The sequence below is a fragment of the Danio rerio genome, chromosome 4 (assembly GCF_052040795.2).
Source record: "Danio rerio strain M-AB ecotype USA chromosome 4, GRCz13ab, whole genome shotgun sequence".
NCBI classification, from domain to species: domain Eukaryota; kingdom Metazoa; phylum Chordata; class Actinopteri; order Cypriniformes; family Danionidae; genus Danio; species Danio rerio.
The window spans coordinates 47,406,917-47,423,269 of NC_141024.2; the positions used below are offsets into that span (position 1 = coordinate 47,406,917).

At 42.8% G+C, this 16,353-nt stretch overlaps 1 protein-coding gene across 1 annotated transcript in view; it reads left to right on the plus strand.

The window, feature by feature from the left end:
• Positions 1–16,353, plus strand: part of LOC137491165 (uncharacterized) — a 514,718-nt gene that overhangs the window by 46,181 nt on the left and 452,184 nt on the right. The window lies entirely within an intron of this gene.

A 16,353-nucleotide genomic window follows, 5' to 3' on the forward strand; every position in this document is an offset into this window, starting at 1 on the left:
GTACATACAGAATGCAAAACGATCATAAAAATAATCACAACAACAAAAACAAAGAATTAAAAAGGTTAACATTTTAATTTCAAATTAATTGAGTCACTTAAAACAGAATAGAAACTGATGATACAAAAATACAGTGGGGTTACTGTGCACAGTGCTCATTTAGCAAATACACAACTAAACAATATGCTAATTGTGGTCGTTAGTGTTAAGTTAACATTATGCCACGTCGTCACAAAATAAAAAATGCATGGGAAACGGCTTTAGCGTTAGCAACAAGCTAACTTAACGCTAATACAGCAGATTCATGGACAATTACATCTGTAATCAGCATTTTTGCCGCAACTAATTTATGAACGAGTCTGTATTAACTACATTGAAGAGAAACGCTTTATTTAAGGTGGATAAAAAAACCCCTACTTACTTACTGAAATTCAACATTAACTAAGCCGCCGCCACACACCCGTTGTGTGTGTGAGAGAGTAGGTGAGATGAGGGAAAGCACGGAGTGGAACGAACCACTCTGAGGAAGGGGAGGGGGAACTCAACTGTTTCTAAATGCATTTTAAATGATAAATGCGGTTTTATTTCTACTTAGACAATTATTTTAGCTAGATATATTTTTTTTCACAATTGAGAGTTTTTATTTTTATTTTTAATAATTTTTTTTTGGGGGGGGGAGGGGGGGACATGTCCCCCCCGGGATTTACGCCCGTGTGTATAATATTCGATTAAATTCAATTCAGCTTTATTTGTACAGCGCTTTTACAATGTAGATTGTGTCAAAGCAGCTTCACATAAATGGTCATAGTAACTGGATCAGTGTAGTTCAGTTTTTAGTGTTTAAGTTCAGTTCAGTTCAGTTTAGCTCAGTTCAGTGTGATTTAATCATTACTGAGAGTCCAAACACTGAAGAGCAAATCCATCATTGAGTAGCTTTTCAGATCCTGAACCATGCAAGCCAGTGGCGACAGCGGAGAGGGAAAAAAACTTCACCAATAGGAGAGTGAAGAAAAAAAAACCTTGAGAGAACCAGACTCAGTTGGGCACGACCATTTTAATTTCTCTGCTGGCCAAAAGTCTTGTGCAGAGCTTCAATCACCGTGGTGGAGGCTGGAAGCTGGTCTGTCCCTGGAGCATCTCGCTGCCAGACCCTCCAGTGCTGCCAGAGCCTCCAGAGCTACCAGACCCTCCAGTGCTGCCAGATCCTCCAATGTTGCCAGATCCTCCAGTGCTGCCAAAACCTCCAGTGCTGCCAGAGTCTCCAGTGTTGCCAGATCCTCCATCGCTGCCAGACCCTCCAGTGCAGCCAGAGCCTCCAGAGCTGCCAGACCCTCCAGTGCCGCCAGAGCCTCCAGTGCTGCCAGAGACTCCAGTACTGCCAGATCCTCCAGTGTTGCCAGACCCTCCAGTGCTGCCAGATCCTCCAGTGCTGGCAGAGACTCCAGAGCTGCCAGAGACTCCAGTACTGCCAGATCCTCCAGTGTTGCCAGATCCTCCAGAACTGCCAGAGTCACTGCCACTGCCAGAGCAACTGCCAGAACCGCTGCCAACGCCAGAGCCACTGCTGCCACCACCAGAACTGCCACCGCCAGAGCTGCCACCGTCAGAGCTGCCACCGCCACTGCTGCCACCGCCAGAGCTGCCACTGCCAGAGCTACCAGCGCTGCAGCCAGAGTCGACGCCGCAGTCAGCGACAGAGCCAGAGTCGACGTCGTAGCTAGAGTCAATGCCGCAGCCAGCGCCGCAGCCAGAGTCGATGCCGCAGCCAGCGCCATTGCAAGAGTCGATGCCGTAGCCAGCACCGTAGCTAGAGTCAACGCCGCAGCCAGAGTTGACGCCGCAGCCAGAGACGCAGCCAGAGTCAACGCCGCAGCCAGCGCCTCAGCCAGAGTCGACGCCGCAGCCAGCGCCGCAGCCAGAGTCGATGCCGCAGCCAGCGCCACAGCCAGAGTCGACGCCGCAGCCAGCGCCGCAGCCAGAGTCGATGCCGCAGCCAGCGCCACAGCCAGAGTCGATGCCGCAGCCAGAATCGACGCTGCTGCCAGAGTCGCTGCCGCCTGAGCTTCCCGAAGGGCCGCCGCCTCCTAAGCTTCCCGAACGGCCACAGCTCCAAGCATTGCCTGTCCCAGCCTGGCTCCTCGCCTTGCCTCGCTCCACGCTCCAGGCTCCCCACAGCTGCACTCTCCAGGCCTTCCGCAGCTCCATGCTCCAGGCCCTCTGCAGCTCCACTCTCCAGGCCTTCCGCAGCTCCACGCCCCAGGTACACCCCAGGTGCATGGTTCTGGCCCTCCATCCCTCCCCCTGTTCCGCCTCTGCTCCGCCTCTCGCCTGAACAGTAGTGGAGTGTCTGGAATCCACTCTAGAGGGGGGGCTATGTCACATAACCAGCGATCGTTCGCCAGAGATCGCTGGTTCTCACACGAATACCATCGACTACACTTCCGCCTTCCTTTGGACTACATAGACATACATGCTTTCCGGTCACACTCACATGCTCACTCATGAAGATTGATTACACTCTCACCAGCTGAGCCTTGTCATAGACTGATTACACACCCTACATAAGACACTCATTTACTCATCCAGTTGGCCGAGTCTTTTTAGCTGTTTCAGTAACATTACAACGCGTTTCTCCCTCTCTTATTTCTCCGTGTTAGACCCTAGCCTTGTTTACCTTTGTCCTCCTGTTTAGCCGCCTGCCTTTAGACCTATTGCCTGTTTATACAACTACAATTCTGGACTGCCTGAATATACCCGTTTGTACCTGTTTGATCATTGCTTGCCTGACGCTGACTAAACCTGCATTGTGGATCTTACCTCCACTTGTCTCTGTCACTCCCCCCTGTGGTTACACCCAGGTGGAAATGGAGAATAAAGAGAATAATTAGTGTAGCTGCTGTTCATAGTGTGTATAAACAAGATGCAGAAACTTGTGTGGAAACCCGCTAAGTGATGCACTGAGTGTATGCTTTACTAAACAGATAGGTCTTTAATCTAGTGTTGAACTGAGAGAGTGTGTCTGAGCCTCGGACGTTATCAGGAAGGCTATTCCAGAGTGTAGGAGCCATAAAGGAGAAGGCTCGACCTCCTTTACTCGACTTTGCTATTCGAGGTACTACCAGAAGCCCTGAGTTTTGAGATCTTAAAGAGCGAGTTGGATTGTAGCGAGACAGAAGGTTGGTTAGACAAACAGGAGCTCGATTATTTAGAGCTTTATAGGTTAGAAGTAATATTTTAAATTCAATACGAAATTTAACAGGCAGCCAGTGTAAGGAGGATAAAATTGGGGTGATATGATCATATTTTCTAGATCTGGTCAGAATTCTGGCTGCTGCATTTTGTACTAATTGAAGTTTGTTAATAGAGGATGCTGGGCAGCCAGCAAATAGAGCATTACAGTAATCCAGCCTAGAGCTCATAAAAGCATGGACTAGCTTTTCTGCATCTGAGATGGATAGCATACTTTGTAATTTAGCGATATTTCTCAGATGAAAGAAGGCAGTTTTTGTGACATGGGATATATGGTTTTCAAAAGTTAGATTGCTGTCTAATATGACACCCAAATCTTTTATAGTAGCGCTAATGCTAACTTTGTATCTCTCTAATTGTAGATTGAGTTGTGAGATCTGCTGTGTACAGGATTTAGGCCCAATAAGTAATAATCCTGTTTAGTCGGAGTTTAAGAGAAGAAAATTGTTGGTCATCCAGTCTTTAATGTCTTTAATACACTCAGGTAGCTTAGACAGTTCAGACGTCTCATCAGGATTAGTTGAAATATATAGTTGAGTATCATCTGCATAGCAGTGAAAGCTGATCCCATGTCTTCTAATAATGTCTCCCAGTGGTAGCATGTAAATTGTAAACAGCAAAGGGCCTAAAACTGATCCTTGATGCACCCCATACTGCACTGGGCTGACTTGTGAAGGCTGTCCATTAATATTCACAAACTGGTAACGGTCAGTTAAGTATGACTTAAACCATTGTAGAGCCTGTCCCTGGACACCTGTAGACTTTAAGCGATTCATGAGGATACTTTGGTCAATGGTGTCAAATGCCGCACTAAGATCGAGTAGAACTAATAGCGAGATGCACCCTTGGTCAGCAGCTAAGAGTAAATCATTGGTTATTGACACAGTATGTTTGTTTCTTGATCTAATAATACGAGGAACAGACACTGTCTCTATGGGGTTAGCCAGATATGCATTACTGATGTTTAATTGGGACGAACAAGAGTCTATGTGGTTATAATGTGAGCTTTGTGGATTTTTACCTGTTAGTCAGATGGAGCGAAGTAATCTGAAGATGTTGTCTGACAGGAGTTCAGCTCCAGCTCGACTGGGGTGCAGGTCGTCAGCACGGAAAAGCGTAGGACGCTCCCAAAAAAGGTGCGTCGAACCATCTTGATCAGGCTCCTGAAGTCCTTCTTCAAGATCTCCGACTGCCGGAGTCCACAGTCATTCATCTCCACATGGAGGACGATGGCACCAGGGCTCTTGGCAGCGCCCAGGATTGTTATAATCTGTGTAGAAATATTCTTAACTCAGGCTCCAGGAAAGCAGAAAGTACATACTTTGTTACCTTTGGAGGAGGCGGCGCGGACGTGGCAAACGATCAAGTCACCGATGATGGGCACATCGGGACCCGTCTCGCGGAGAGGGGAGAAGCGGTTCCCCGTGGAGATCTCGAACACGGGAGGAGCAGACGTCTTGCCCCGGGACCTGGTAAGCACCTTACGCGGCTGCACTCAGGCGCCGTGGCAGCCGGGTGTCGGCATGAATGACGCCTGGCCGAGCTGCGTCCCCGGTGCGCTGGACCTGGACAGAGAAACACGTGGGGTTGAGGTAGAGGGAGTGACGTGGTTGTATCTTCCGCTTACCTTAGATATTGAGGTGGCCTTAGCGTTAGGCACAACAAGCAGAGCTCGTCGTTCCTGCTTCTGCGTCCGCCTCACCTCGAGGGTGCGAATCTGGGACTCCACTGCTTCCAGCTCCAGCTCTAACGTCTCCATTGATGCTTCTCCTGCACTCAAGGGCAGACACACAAGCGACATTGTACAGGGTGAAGAGCAAGGCCAGTAAGTCAAAAAATGAGTGAATGAAAGAGGTCAGTAGCTTTAGCTGACCAGCGGCGCTAGCAGGCTAAAGCTACAAACAACAGGCGGATGCTCGAGGAACAGAACGTTTTAAAATAGTTTTGTTTGTATAAATGTATTAAGGGTTTGTTCACCCTACATAGGAGAGACAAATACTTAGCAAATGAGGAAGTATTTTATGATTTAGATGGGATATCATGGTTCTTAAAGCAGGCGTTAGCACATTTGGTAGTGTGGGCAGATGTCAAGTCCTGCTGGATATTCAAATCAGCATCTCCATGAATCTGTCAGCAGAGGGAGCCATGAAGTCAATAGTATCTGACTGCAGACTAGCATATGCACCTGACACACACAGTCTCAGACACAATGCACTCAGTGGAGCTGCTGACGCCAATGTGAGGGGTATGGATGCTGCCCAAACCATCACTGACTGTGGAAACTTAACACTAGACCATACGAAACTTTAATTCTGCGCTACTACTTTCTCCTTCCAGACCTTGATTTCCAAATAAATGCCAAATTCTACTTTCATTTGATGAGGACTTTGGCCTATTGGTCCTTTTGTCTTTAGCCCAGATAAGACACCTCTAACACTGTCTCATGTTTTCCTCTATTGTAAGTAACACCTGGAGGATCTAGTGTTAAGCTCAGAGTGCAAACTATTAATAATTCACCATATGGACACTGAAGGGTTATTCTCACTACATTATGTTGTACTAGCTGGAGCTTCCTAAAATGGCATTAGCATATAATATCTGACAGTAGTCAAGCTCTGAGGAAAAACAGAGTATCCTATATTATTATATAATATCATAGTAACTATACCATTAACACCCCTCAGATTCTTTCTGCTGTATTCTCAATATGCCATTTTGACCATGACAGTATTAAAACCTTTCCTCAAAGTTGTCCTGAAGCTACAAATAAACATTCGTTCTTGTCTGAAGGCAAATTTGGAAATCTCTGTTAAATTCTCATAGTAGGAGAAAAAAAAATAATGTAGAATTCAATGGTAAAAGGTGTCAAGCTTTCTTCTAAGGTTTTTTGTGTTTAGCAGAAGAAAGACAGTCAAACCGGTTTGGAACTCAAGAAGGGTGAGCATATTATGACTTTTTTCACTTTGGGGTGAGCTATCTCTTTCAGTATTGTTCAGAGACCTCTCAGATTTCATCTCAAATTCCTTGTTATCTTCTTGAAAACTTGTGCTCAGAGAAACTGCACAAATATTGTCTGTTCTAGTGGTGTGTTCTCTCAAGAACACGCCCACAGTCGGGAGAATCCCATGAATATTAATGTCAACGCCACTCGGTGGAACCAATAACATTTCAGGATATACCTGTAGGAGCGCACAGGTGTGTTTTAGTGAACTGAAGAGTCAAAAAGCTCAAATTCTGTTCCTGCTGCACAAGAGCGTCTGTACTTCAGCATGTAAGTTTAATACTTATACCATTACGCTTGTTAGTGTTTGGTAAAGACCATCCTGTAAACAGGAAAAAAAACTCCAAAATGCTGATGTTCTTTAAACAAACTGGATTTAACCCATAACTGTGTAATGATATCTCAGTATATTGTCCTCTCCAGGTGATGGTCAGCGGCTGATTGTTTCCTCAAAACTCTGCTAATGTCTGCATTGGTGTTTTAGCTGCAGTATGGCAGAGGAGCGAGTAAAGGACTCTCTCTCAGAGAAACACAGGTATTGACTCTGTTTTTACACCATTATTTCAACACTTTCTTTTAAGAACAAAGAACAACAACAATGCACTTATTTGTGTTGCTATTGCCTGATCAAATGATGGACAAAGCTTCAGTTTACACCCTCAGGAAATGTTTTGAGAGTGTTCCGAGGTGTATGCGATGCTTTTAATGCGCACACCTCTCCATATGACATAATCACGCCACCGCTAACCCGACCCCTCACAGTGGCGTCACTACTTCCACTCAGTGCAGTCTCAGCTTGCTCATGCAAGGCTGTATCCAGATACTATTGAATGTGTTGAGATCATTGTAGGTTATAAACAGCTTGGTCTGGTGTCATATTTACCAGAGCTGAATATACTTAATGTGTCAAGTTATAAGACCTGTACAACATCAGAATTAACCGCAGAACAGTTTCAGCGGACCTGATCAGACAGACCTTCAGTCAACTATTAGTTTGTGCTGAATTAAACTGAACAAACTCATATTTGTCTGATAAACTCTTGTAAAGGAGACTGAAGTTTGTCCCACAGTTAATTTCTCTGGTGTGTTTGTGTGTTCAGTGTGAGATCAGGATCATGTATGAAGAGTGACTGGTCTAAAGAGGATCCACCAGAGTTCAGTGGGGAAACACCATCACCTGCCCAAATGTAAAAAAAGCCATTGTTCAGTTTATGCACATTTAAAATAGGTGTTGTATGAAGATTATTTTATCTCTCATTTAGAAGAAAAGGTGTGGCATATTTAGTGAGTCGCGCCACCGCGAATCAGTTCAGTTAGGAATCAACCAAATCAAGCAAGCGTTCGCGAATCAGTTCAGTTCAGTTCAAGTCAACCGATTGATAAAAAACGAAAGTGAATCAGTTCAGGAATGGCGATGTGAAAGCAGAGGTCCTACAATCTCATCTTTAACGGCGTAAAACAGTAAATTATCGACTCGTTCTGTAGCACTTTCACTTTGTGAACTGCAGAAGGGTGTATTATAATCTGGATTGACAGCGGATGGTTTTTAATAACGCTTATAGACGGTGCCGAAGTCTCGCTCGTGACGATCCTTGCAAGTCCGTAAATGAGAAACGTGAGTTTCACTCTACAGTACATTATATTATATTAATATGATTGTCAGTTACTTGTGTTTAATTGATGTACAACTGCTGCATTGTTGATGTAATGTTTGAGTATTTAATTGCCCACATTACTATTATCTACATGCATATTGTATGGCTATGACTCAGCACATTTGTAGTGCTGCTGGTGACCATCATATGATGATTCAAATTATTACTGATCACGTTAATTTGTTCATTGTAGAACCACACATGTGCAAGAGTCGTATGAAGCAGTATCATAATTATTCAGCAACATCCAGTACCGGCTGAAATTCCTGCCCTTCTAATCGCGGGAGGAATCATTGTGCACCAACAGCCCTGAGACTGTAGCTAAAAGACCAGCTTCATTCAACCTCCTGGTATCTGAACGTGTAGAAAGGACTTTTTATAATAGTTTTCTTTACTATTGATTTGTAAGCAATCAGCATTATTCTTTACATCCTATTGTGAACCTTTATTTCATTATTATTTTGCGCAGGCCTACGCTCTTTTGATGTATGTTTTTGTTTCATTTAAATAATATTGTTATTTGAGGATTAATATATCCAAATTTGAGTAAACATCTACAATTTAGTACGTCTGTGTTTTTCTCTTTCATGGTTATTGGACATTAATAGTGTTAATATACATACTGAGACGATTGGCACCGTAACAGTTACCAGTGCAACCCAGTTCTTCATAGCACCAAAGGTATTTTGGTGTTTTACATGCACTGTTGAAATTGTTTGTACTATTGGACAACTAATGATTTAACTGATGGACTGTGCCTGTCAGGACTCCTGTTAGGTTGTGGTATTGTCTTGGCCTTGTTTTGCCTCTACTACTGTGCTCCCTGACCCAATTTTGCCCCTTTGTATTCAGTTGAATCAGGGGTGTCTTGTGACATCCTCCTTTGTTCTGTTTCCTGCCTTGGTTCCCTCATTAGTACACCTATGTTGATTGTTATTAGTGTGTATATATATCTAGGTTTATGTGTTTTATCAGTCCAATGCCCTAACCATAACCCTCCACATTCACAGAGGACATTATTGTATTTTGCCAAGATCTACTTCTGGCAGGTGAGGAGTGATGGCTTTAGTCCCTGAGTGCCTGCCAATCATTTCTTTAGTCACAAAACATGGCCCATGGCCATTGCCATCCAGGTTCCTTGCTCCACTGGTCCCAATCTGACTCCTTGCACTGTAGGATCCTCTCATGATCCTTGCCCTGCCAATACAAGTCTAGATTCTAACTCTATCTGCATTTCACAAGCTACCCAACCATCTGGTCCCAGACCAGCTCTTAGCCTTGTTGCTGAGCCCTGTATCCAGCCACACCCTTCCCATGCTTGCTTCCAGCCCAGTTTCCCCCCAGTCTGATGTCCAATAATGTAATGTCAGAATTGTGTAGTCTTTGTTTATGGTTTTCCTTTGTCAATTGCACTTGCCGAGGATTCCCTTTTGTGTTGTGACACAATGAAAATGTATAGTGAGAAGGATCATTTTACCCAGCTCAAGTGAAGAATTGAATTGTCCAATTTCTGTTTTTCACCCCTGGTCTGTCTAAAAACATGTCTCTTTCCATGCACCTCACCAGCTTCAGGGTTTCTTGTATATAAATTCTTCAAGTCATCAGAAAACGTTTCTAATTTTTATTTTCATTATCGATGAGTTGAATGTTTTATATGTTATGATTCATGTAAGTGAGCTTTGGGTTAATGATTAACATCTGTAAGAAGTGAATTGATTTAGGTTCATTCAGTTTGAGTGGAATGAGTCAAAGTTTTAGTGAGTCAAATAAGTTTTAAGGTTCTTCATAAATTTGACTACACTTTCAACACATTTTCAATATACATAGTTTTAACACAAAACATGCAGCCACTTACAACCGGCTACTGTCAAACTGAAAGGAATCCAAACATAAACTTCAGGCCTGGTCCTCTCTCGTCTTCCTAAGTTGTCACTCCTCCTTTTATTCTGAGATTCGAGACTGGTGGGCAAATGGGTGATGCTTGTTAACAGTGATGCCCCCAGCTTTGCTCCATTCCCACATATCTTGGCCACCATCCACTTTTGAAATAACCCCATTACCACTTAAAAGACGGGTAGCACCCCAGAACTGTGCTTACTTCGGGAAAGGGCTGGAACCTTGGTGGATCCACTGACCTGGGGAAAGCACAGGGGCAATAGAGAAAGGAGACAGAAGCATATGGAGAGACAGGAAATAGAGAGAGGAAAGAAAGTAAGTGAAAAAAATAGGGTTCCGTTTTCGACACACACTACTTTTTGGTTCTCAACCAGCTGAAAGGTCCTGAATAGTAGTGCCCTTTTGATATACTGGGAGCCCTGCCGTGGAATCTATCTACTCGTCCACATCTCTAGTATCTGCAACGCTCCTCTGGCTGCTGGCATGCTGCTGTCCAAGAGATGTAAAAGTATCCTGCAGACCAGTCAGTGGAGAGTGAGCAAAACAGATTAGCAATAGATCTAAACCCCAAAGCACCCTCTTCTAAACCTGATAACTTGACAAATGTATGCAATGCAAGATGTTAATCTTGTTGATCAGTTTGTGACACTGCTTTCCCTCTGGTCTCTTTGTGTCACCAGTGTAGATTCAGGATCATATGTGTCTAGCTCTGTGTCTCTGAAGAGTAACTGGTCAAAAAATCATCCACCAACCCTCACGGGGAAAGAACCATCATCTGCCAAAAGGTATTTTGTGTTTTATATTATTGGTCAAATATGCACTGTATTGAAAATGTGAAACAACATTTCAGCAAGGAGAGCCATTCCTGGATGAATCAGTTGTTTGAATTAATCAATCAATGACTCTATGACTTTTGTGGGGGGGTTCTCAGCTAAATCTAATCCATAACACAGCAAATTTCCTGACCGTCTTCTCATCATGTAAAACATTTATTATTTTCAAGTTTTCAAGATATATCTGTATTGTTTGCCTCAAAATGTATTGTTACAGTAGTTTTATTTGTTAACAGTGTTGAATATGAGTTACCAGAACCAAGACACAGGACTCACAGGAGGCACAAGAGTTTCACAGACAATCTTGTGTGGATCTTCCAGGTGGGAAAAACTCATTTTGATTCATATTTAATATTTATATTATAACAGACCAAATGAGGAGTGAAAAAAATCCTGCTTTTGTAACACATTTTCATATCCCACTAAAATAAGGATAAATTTGGGTTGCAAAATTCAAATAGATGTCTATCGATCATCTAAAGCACAGGTGTCAAACTCAGTTCCAAAAGGGTTGCAGCTCTGCACAGTTTAGTTGCAACCCTAATTAAACACACCTGATCAAACTAATTGAGTCATTTAGGCTTGTTGAAACCTACAGGTCAGTGTGTTGGAGCAGGGTTGGAACTAAACTGTGCAAGGCTTTGGCCCTCCAGGAATTGAGTTTGACACCACTGATCTAAAGGAAATATACGGATTACACAAACTTTACACGTGTCACCTACATCATATTCCTGTGTTTTTTTTGTATGACTGTACTAGTTTTTAACTTTTCTAAGACGTCTTTTAGATTTTCATGGACTGCCCAAATTTACCTTTGTTTAAGCCGAGCCGTCTTTGTTATTAAATACTTATATACCCACAACATGCCAGTGGAACTGCACCATCAGGCTTCTTATTATCCCAACTCCTCTCCCCTACCCTTGACCCACAGCCCCTTCCTCCAGCCCTGAAGTCCGTCATTCCCAACACAATCTCACGGCAATTCGTAACTTTTTCATTTAGTGGCTAATTCGTATGAATTTGTACGATCTAATTCGTACAATTTAGTACGATTTGCTTATCCCCCAATGACGGTTGGTTTTAGGGGTGGGGTCAGGTGCCACGCCTCCTTTTTAAAATCGTACCATTTCGTACGACTGAACTCGTACAAATTCGTACGAATTAGCCACTAAACTGGCAAAACGTAAAATACTTACGTTCTCTCGTGAGATCAGGCTGTCATTTCCCCTTCTTATTTTTTTTGCCTGCCTCTGCTAATAATGCCAGTACACCTCACTTTTACTTTCCCATGGCGAATTTCACCAGATCCCAGCCCGCAACTCTGCCATTAGTGGCGCAATCTGCAGTGCTCACCATGGGTTATATGCACAGGACTTTAATTTTCAGTAAGCTAATTCTAGCACTTTCGGTGAACTGTCATGCTATTGTTAATTGCCGCATTTAAGATTTAAGATTTTCACTGACTGATTGAAATATGATATATATCTAGCATTAGCTTATACAATATCCACTAATCAGTCTATTACTAACTCACCGTAAATAACCAGAAATTCTTACCTCAATGTCTTTATTTTGAAAAAACTCCCCTTCCACCGCTACTCCTACTCCTTTTCTAGACAGGGTGGAATGGCAGCCCAATGGTTAACACTGTTGCCTCACAGCAAGAATGTCACTGGTTTGACTGGCTTACCAGGCCAGTTGACGTTTCTGTGTGGAGTTTACATGTTCTTCTTGTGCTTTTGTGGGTTTTCCCCGGGTTCCAGCCACAGTCCAAAGACATGAGACATAGGTGAATTGACCAAACCAAATTGGCACTATAGATGAGTCCATCGCATATTTCCACATCTATTCATAATTTGCCATTCATAAGGGGAGGGGAGGGGAGTGGGGGGTTCTTGAGATCTACCAGAGCTTAAACTTCCTTCTCACCCTTCTATCGGGAGGGAGCCCCAGGCACAAGGATCTTTTAAGCTCAGAGCTTTCGTCCAGGAGAGCATACCAAACAAGCTTTAACACCAATCATCAGCTAAGGGTGAACTCTCAAAATATGCACAATTTATTTTCCTATAGTACTTTTAGTGGAGATTCAGCATTCCATGTCAGTTGGTGTGAAACACACTTCGCAACATACCTTGATCCTTCAGTAAGAGACACACAGTGCTAGTGTAACGGAGGCCAGCTAGTGAGTGCTGTGCAGGTAAACTTCACTCCTCTGACCACTAAAGGTGCTCTAGCGGCAGACGCCAGAGCCCATGGACTTTAGCCTCCTTGATAGAGCAACCAACTTCTATACGGAAGGTTGCCGGTTCGATTTCAGCTCGTAGTTGGTTGGGTGGCATAGGACTGGCGGGGTTACATTGGTGTCATGACCCGGATGGGAGTGAGTTTTAGGTGGTGAGTGTAACAGAGGCCAGTTAGTAAGTGCTGTGCAGGTATACCTCACACCTCTGACTTGTAAAGGTGCTCTAGCGATGAACGCTATAGACTATGGTCTTTAGCCTCCTTGTTAGAGCAACCGACTCCCATGCGGAAGGTCGCCAGCTCGATCCCAGCTCGGAACGGGTTGGGTGGTGTAGGACCGGCGGAGTTACTTTGGCATACTGTTTGTTATTGTTTTCCTTGAGTTGGTTTGATCCAAAGGGTTGGGGCATGGAGTATAAAAGAGAGCTCAACCTCAAACTGCTCAAACTGTGCCTGCTTGTCTCAGAGAGTAGGCTGTGGTTGTAGAAATGTGTGTAAATAAACGTTTTTGGTTAAATGTAATTCATCTAATTTCTTCCATCATAGAATCTTGAGAATAAAATTGACAGATTTCTGAAGAATGAACTTAAGAAGTTTAAGAAGATCTTACAAGAAGAAAACAGACAAGACTTTGTAAAGAACTTTAATGACAACAGATGCAGAATCACTGAAGCAGCTCTTGATCTCACACTCTTCTTCCTGAGAGATATGAAGCAAGATGAAGTTGCTGATACTCTCCAGGGTAAGAGACTCATGACCGTCAGTTTGTCACTTACAAATATAGCTGGAAAAGTCAAGACTAAACCTATCTGTTTCTTTGCTTCTGTGTTTAGGCGAGCTGTTCTTCATTAACCAGTTAAAATGTAGCATGAAGAAGAAATATCAAAGTGTGTTTGAAGGAATTGCTCAGCAAGGAGACTCCACACTTCTGAATAAGATCTACACAGATCTCTACATCACTCAGGGTGCGAGTGAACAGGTCAACACTGAACATGAGATCAGACAGATTGAAGCTGCTTCCAGACGTCATCAGTCACTAGAGAAGAAGATTGAATGCAAACATTTGTTTGAAGCAGCTGAACAAGACGAGCAGATCAGAACTGTCCTGACAAAAGGAGTTGCTGGCATCGGGAAATCAGTCTCTGTGCAAAAGTTTGTTCTGGATTGGGCTGAAGGGAAAGAAAATCAAGACATCAGCTTCATATTTCCTCTTCCATTCAGAGAGATGAACTTAAAGGAGAAAGAAAGACAAAGTTTAAAAGACCTCATAACTCAGTTTTTCCCAAAGACTAAAGGACTGAACCTTACAAGAAGCACACGATTCAAAGTCCTGTTCATCCTTGATGGATTCCTCTGAACTTTGCTGGTAATGAGACGTGTGGTGATGTATCTTCAGCAGTCTCTCTGGATGTTCTCCTGACGAACCTCATCAAGGGAAATCTGCTTCCTTCCGCTCTCATCTGGATCACCAGCAGACCAGCAGCTGCCAGTAAGATTCCTGCTGACTGTATCGACCGGCTGACAGAGATACGAGGATTTAATGATGCCCAAAAGGAGGAGTACTTCAGAAAGAGACTCCCAGATCAGTATCAGGCCAGAGAAATCATTGATCACATTAAACAGTCAAAGAGTCTCTTTATTATGTGCCACATCCCAGTCTTCTGCTGGATTTTAGCCACTGTTCTCCAGAACATACTGAAACTGAAACACAGGGCTCATGCTGAAACACTGCAGGAATCTCCCAAGACTCTGACACAGATGTACACACACTTTCTCCGCTTTCAGATCCAGCAGAGCAGAAGAAAGTATGATGGAGAAAACACAGCAGATGTCTCCTGGGATCCAAAGCTCATCCTTTCACTGGGGAAACTGGCCTTCCAGCAGCTGGAAAGAAACAATGTGATCTTCTATGAGAGCGATCTGCAAGACTGTGGCATTGACGTCTATAAGGCATCGGTGTACTCAGGCATGTGTACCCAGATCTTTAAGGAGGAGACGGGAATCATTCTTGGTACCATGTACTGCTTTCTTCACTTGAGCATTCAGGAGTTCATTGCAGCCCTTTTTGAGCATCTGATTCTAGACAGCGACAAGAAAGTTTTATCTAATTTTAGAAAGAGAAGAAAAAACCAACGTTTTCATGTTTTATGGCATTTAGTTAACCAAAAAAAAAATCCATCTTCATTTCCTTAAATGAAGTTGTACTAAACCTTTAGAATTTACTGTTTTTCTTGTCCTGTTCTCCATCATAGAACTTTCAAGAAAACAACACACCTGTTTTTTGGATGTTCAAATAATCCAAATAGTACAGTTGTCAAAAAATATATGTTTTGACTTTATATTTGCGCCCGGTAAATCATATGGGGCAGTTTTTAAACCCTCATCTAGAATTTGATTGTCACCAACCATAGTGACAACACTGATGACCTTGTAAATATATGTAATATTATGAAATAATATTGTATATAATATCTGGTATGAAATACCAGACTGTTTATTAGTCATTTCAAATTATGTGTGTAAAGGTTTTGTACTGAAAATGGAGGATTTAGATTCTGTCAGAAAAAAACAACATTTTTGCCTACTTATTCTTCCAGTTCTGTGTCATTCCCTTTTAAATAAAACTTTGTGACTTGTACTTGATGATCTTGCTACTTTTTGTAAGGCAATTTCACCTTTGATTATGTAGGTAAAGTGTGTCTTAGTAGTTTTTTAAAAGTATGCTTATTAGTAATATCCAATGGACAACATGTACATTTCATCTACAGCTAATGTGTGCAACACATGACCCAACATGTTATAATATTTATATGTAATAATGTCTTTTTGGTTAAATGTTAAATCTTGGTCATTTTTTCTGGTCTCTAAGAATCAGTATGGCCCCTTTCGATCAAATGTAGAGTTGTGTTGGGCTATGGGGGTAGCCATGTTCGGTTTTGTAGTGCCACTATCTAGCCTTGAGAAAAAAGAAGCACCTGTCTGTAGCTTACTAGCAATACTCAGATCTTGATTGGATTGTTTAGGTGTGCATGCTAAAGGTTCTGCTGGATTTTGGCTCTCCTTGACCAAAAACTTGCTTACTCTTGCCTTATGTATTCCACTCAGATACTCCTTGGTACTGACAGTACAAGTTCATGACCAACTCTCCTAAGATGATCTCTTTAAACACCTTGACCTTTAATACAGAATTCTGCTCAACTTGACTCAACAGAGTCCTACAAATGTGCTCAAGAGTGTTAAGGCTTGTTTTTTCACTGTGGCAGGGGTAAATATACTGTAGTCATAGATGAAAACACAGGCAATGAGGAGAGAGTACAATCTTCTGTTTCAGAATTTTTGTATTACATCACAGTGCTGTGCAAATATATGACAGCGTAGCATTGACAAAGCACAACTCTCAAACCTTCAGCTGTCAAAAATCCCTATATAAGAACTTTTTATTAATATATTTTAGTGGTTCTTAATCTTTATTAGATAG